Here is a 6000-nt window from a genome sequence, read left to right as displayed (position 1 = left end):
GCTCTAATTGAGCTGTTAGAATGTCAGAAACAAGCTTTCTGATCAGAAAAAAGCATTTTGTGACAAAGTGATTCAGTGGATAATGAGAATGTCAGTTTTGACAAAAACACTGTTCATTACAAAAAAGCTCTAATTGAGCTGTTAGAATGTCAGAAACAATCTTTCTGAGCTGAAAACTGCATTTTGTGACAAAGTGCATCAGTGCATGATGAGAATGTCAGTTGTGACAAAGAACACTGTTCATTACTAAAATGCTCTAATTGAGCTGTTAGAATGTCAGAAACAAGCTTTCTGAGCAGAAAAATGCATTTTGTGACAAAGTGATTCAGTGGATAATGAGAATGTCAGTTTTGACAAAGAACACTGTTCATTACAAAAAAGCTCTAATTGAGCTGTTAGAATGTCAGAAACAATCTTTCTGAGCTGAAAACTGCATTTTGTGACGAAGTGCATCAGTGCATGATGAGAATGTCAGTTGTGACAAAGAACACTGTTCATTACTAAAATGCTCTAATTGAGCTGTTAGAATGTCAGAAACAAGCTTTCTGAGCAGAAAAATGCATTTTGTGACAAAGTGATTCAGTGGATGATGAGAATGTCAGTTTTGACAAAGAACACTGTTCGTTACTGAAATGCTCTCAGTGACCTGTTAGAATGTCAGAAACAAGCTTTCTGAGCTGAAAAATGCATTTTGTGACAAAGTGATTCAGTGGATGATGAGAATGTCAGTTTTGACAAAGAACACTGTTCATTACTGAAATGCTCTCATTGAGCTGTTAGAATGTCAGATACAAGCTTTCTGAGCTGAAAACTGCATTTTGTGACAAACTGCATTAGTGGATGATGAGAATGTCAGTTTTGACAAAGAACAATGTTCATTAAAAAAAAGCTCTAATTGAGCTGTTAGAATGTCAGAAACAAGCTTTCTGAGCAGAAAAATGCATTTTGTGACAAAGTGATTCAGTGGATGATGAGAATGTCAGTTTTGACAAAGAACACTGTTCATTACTGAAATGCTCTCATTGAGCTGTTAGAATGTCAGAAACAAGCTTTCTGAGCTGAAAACTGCATTTTGTGACAAAGTGCATCAGTGGATGATGAGAATGTCAGTTTTGACAAAGAACACTGTTCTTTGCTGAAATGCTCTAATTGAGCTGTTAGAATGTCAGAAACAAGCTTTCTGAGCAGAAAATGCATTTTGTGACGAACTGATTCAGTGGATGATGAGAATGTCAGTTTTGACAAAGAACACTGTTCATTACTGAAATGCTCTCAATGAGCTGTTAGAATGTCAGAAACAAGCTTTCTGAGCAGAAAAATGCATTTTGTGACAAAGTGATTCAGTGGATGATGAGAATGTCAGTTTTGACAAAGAACACTGTTCATTACTGAAATGCTCTAATTGAGCTGTTAGAATGTCAGAAACAAGCTTTCTGAGCTGAAAACTGCATTTTGTGACAAACTGCATCAGTGGATGATGAGAATGTCAGTTTTGACAAAGAACACTGTTCATTACTGAAATGCTCTAATTGAGCTGTTAGAATGTCAGAAACATGCTTTCTGATCAGAAAAATGCATTTTGTGACAAAGTGATTCAGTGGATGATGAGAATGTCAGTTTTGACAAAGAACACTGTTCATTACTGAAATGCTCTAATTGAGCTGTTAGAATGTCAGAAACAAGCTTTCTGATCAGAAAAATGCATTTGGTGACAAAGTGATTCAGTGGATGATGAGAATGTCAGTATTGACAAAGAACACTGTTCATTACTGAAAAGCTCTAATTGAGCTGTTAGAATGTCAGAAACAAGCTTTCTGAGCTGAAAACTGCATTTTGTGACAAAGTGCATCAGTGGATGATGAGAATGTCAGTTGTGACAAAGAACACTGTTCATTACTAAAATGCTCTAATTGAGCTGTTAGAATGTCAGAAACAAGCTTTCTGAGCAGAAAAATTTATTTTGTGACAAAGTGATTCAGTGGATGATGAGAATGTCAGTTTTGACAAAGAACACTGTTCATTACTGAAATGCTCTAATTGAGCTGTTAGAATGTCAGAAACAAGCTTTCTGATCAGAAAAATGCATTTGGTGACAAAGTGATTCAGTGGATGATGAGAATGTCAGTTTTGACAAAGAACACTGTTCATTACTGAAATGCTCTAATTGAGCTGTTAGAATGTCAGAAACAAGCTTTCTGAGCAGAAAAATGCATTTTGTGACAAAGTGCATTAGTGGATGATGAGAATGTCAGTTTTGACAAAGAACACTGTTCATTACTGAAATGCTCTCAGTGACCTGTTAGAATGTCAGAAACAAGCTGTCTGAGCAGAAAAATGCATTTTGTGACAAAGTGATTCAGTGGATGATGAGAATGTCAGTTTTGACAAAGAACACTGTTCATTACTGAAATGCTCTCAGTGACCTGTTAGAATGTCAGAAACAAGCTTTCTGAGCAGAAAAATGCATTTTGTGACAAAGTGATTCAGTGGATGATGAGAATGTCAGTTTTGACAAAGAACACTGTTCATTACTGAAATGCTCTCATTGAGCTGTTAGAATGTCAGATACAAGCTTTCTGAGCTGAAAACTGCATTTTGTGACAAACTGCATTAGTGGATGATGAGAATGTCAGTTTTGACAAAGAACAATGTTCATTAAAAAAAAGCTCTAATTGAGCTGTTAGAATTTCAGAAACAAGCTTTCTGAGCAGAAAAATGCATTTTGTGACAAAGTGATTCAGTGGATGATGAGAATGTCAGTTTTGACAAAGAACACTGTTCATTACTGAAATGCTCTAATTGAGCTGTTAGAATGTCAGAAACAAGCTTTCTGATCAGAAAAATGCATTTGGTGACAAAGTGATTCAGTGGATGATGAGAATGTCAGTTTTGACAAAGAACACTGTTCATTACTGAAATGCTCTAATTGAGCTGTTAGAATGTCAGAAACAAGCTTTCTGAGCTGAAAACTGCATTTAGTGACAAACTGCATTAGTGGATGATGAGAATGTCAGTTTTGACAAAGAACACTGTTCATTACTGAAATGCTCTCAGTGACCTGTTAGAATGTCAGAAACAAGCTGTCTGAGCAGAAAAATGCATTTTGTGACAAAGTGATTCAGTGGATGATGAGAATGTCAGTTTTGACAAAGAACACTGTTCATTACTGAAATGCTCTCAGTGACCTGTTAGAATGTCAGAAACAAGCTTTCTGAGCAGAAAAATGCATTTTGTGACAAAGTGATTCAGTGGATGATGAGAATGTCAGTTTTGACAAAGAACACTGTTCATTACTGAAATGCTCTCATTGAGCTGTTAGAATGTCAGATACAAGCTTTCTGAGCTGAAAACTGCATTTTGTGACAAACTGCATTAGTGGATGATGAGAATGTCAGTTTTGACAAAGAACAATGTTCATTAAAAAAAAGCTCTAATTGAGCTGTTAGAATGTCAGAAACAAGCTTTCTGAGCAGAAAAATGCATTTTGTGACAAAGTGATTCAGTGGATGATGAGAATGTTAGTTTTGACAAAGAACACTGTTCATTACTGAAATGCTCTAATTGAGCTGTTAGAATGTCAGAAACAAGCTTTCTGATCAGAAAAATGCATTTGGTGACAAAGTGATTCAGTGGATGATGAGAATGTCAGTTTTGACAAAGAACACTGTTCATTACTGAAATGCTCTAATTGAGCTGTTAGAATGTCAGAAACAAGCTTTCTGAGCTGAAAACTGCATTTTGTGACAAACTGCATTAGTGGATGATGAGAATGTCAGTTTTGACAAAGAACACTGTTCATTACTGAAATGCTCTAATTGAGCTGTTAGAATGTCAGAAACATGCTTTCTGATCAGAAAAATGAATTTTGTGACAAAGTAATTCAGTGGATGATGAGAATGTCAGTTTTGACAAAGAACACTGTTCATTACTGAAATGCTATCAGTGACCTGTTAGAATGTCAGAAACAAGCTGTGTGAGCAGAAAAATGCATTTTGTGACAAAGTGATTCAGTGGATGATGAGAATGTCAGTTTTGACAAAGAACACTGTTCATTACTGAAATGCTCTCATTGAGCTGTTAGAATGTCAGAAACAAGCTTTCTGAGCTGAAAACTGCATTTTGTGACAAAGTACATCAGTGGATGATGAGAATGTCAGTTTTGACAAAGAACACTGTTCTTTGCTGAAATGCTCTAATTGAGCTGTTAGAATGTCAGAAACAAGCTTTCTGAGCAGAAAAATGCATTTTGTGACAAACTGATTCAGTGGATGATGAGAATGTCAGTTTTGACAAAGAACACTGTTCATTACTGAAATGCTCTAATTGAGCTGTTAGAATGTCAGAAACAAGCTTTCTGAGCTGAAAACTGCATTTTGTGACAAAGTGCATCAGTGCATGATGAGAATGTCAGTTGTGACAAAGAACACTGTTCATTACTAAAATGCTCTAATTGAGCTGTTAGAATGTCAGAAACAAGCTTTCTGAGCAGAAAAATGCATTTTGTGACAAAGTGATTCAGTGGATGATGAGAATGTCAGTTTTGACAAAGAACACTGTTCATTACTGAAATGCTCTAATTGAGCTGTTAGAATGTCAGAAACATAATTTCTGATCAGAAAAATGCAATTTTTGACAAAGTGATTCAGTGGATGATGAGAATGTCAGTTTTGACAAAGAACACTGTTCATTACTGAAATGCTCTCAGTGACCTGTTAGAATGTCAGAAACAAGCTGTCTGAGCAGAAAAATGCATTTTGTGACAAAGTGATTCAGTGGATGATGAGAATGTCAGTTTTGACAAAGAACACTGTTCATTACTGAAATGCTCTAATTGAGCTGTTAGAATGTCAGAAACAAGCTGTCTGAGCAGAAAAATGCATTTTGTGACAAAGTGATTCAGTGGATGATGAGAATGTCAGTTTTGACAAAGAACACTGTTCATTACTGAAATGCTCTCAATGAGCTGTTAGAATGTCAGAAACAAGCTTTCTGAGCAGAAAAATGCATTTTGTGACAAAGTGATTCAGTGGATTATGAGAATGTCAGTTTTGACAAAGAACACTGTTCATTACTGAAATGCTCTCAATGAGCTGTTAGAATGTCAGAAACAAGCTTTCTGAGCTGAAAACTGCATTTTGTGACAGAGTGCATCAGTGGATGATGAGAATGTCAGTTTTTACAAAGAACACTGTTCATTACTGAAATGCTCTAATTGAGCTGTTAGAATGTCAGAAACAAGCTTTCTGAGCTGAAAACTGCATTTTGTGACAAAGTGCATCAGTGGATGATGAGAATGTCAGTTGTGACAAAGAACACTGTTCATTACTAAAATGCTCTAATTGAGCTGTTAGAATGTCAGAAACAAGCTTTCTGAGCAGAAAAATGCATTTTGTGACAAAGTGATTCAGTGGATGATGAGAATGTCAGTTTTGACAAAGAACACTGTTCATTACTGAAATGCTCTAATTGAGCGGTTAGAATGTCAGAAACAAGCTTTCTGATCAGAAAAATGCATTTGGTGACAAAGTGATTCAGTGGATGATGAGAATGTCAGTTTTGACAAAGAACACTTTTCATTACTGAAAAGCTCTAATTGAGCTGTTAGAATGTCAGAAACAAGCTTTCTGAGCTGAAAACTGCATTTTGTGACAAAGTGCATCAGTGGATGATGAGAATGTCAGTTTTGACAAAGAACACTGTTCATTACTAAAATGCTCTAATTGAGCTGTTAGAATGTCAGAAATATTTTTTCTGAGCTGAAAACTGCATTTTGTGACAAAATGCATCAGTGCATGATGAGAATGTCAGTTGTGACAAAGAACACTGTTCATTACTAAAATGCTCTAATTGAGCTGTTAGAATGTCAGAAAGAAGCTTTCTGAGCAGAAAAATGCATTTTGTGACAAAGTGATTCAGTGGATGATGAGAATGTCAGTTTTGACAAAGAACACTGTTCATTACTGAAATGCTCTAATTGAGCTGTTAGAATGTCAGAAACAA

This window comes from Barbatula barbatula (genome assembly GCF_947034865.1).
Source record: "Barbatula barbatula genome assembly, chromosome: 1".
Classification (NCBI taxonomy): domain Eukaryota; kingdom Metazoa; phylum Chordata; class Actinopteri; order Cypriniformes; family Nemacheilidae; genus Barbatula; species Barbatula barbatula.
This window is presented reverse-complemented; position numbering follows the sequence as displayed.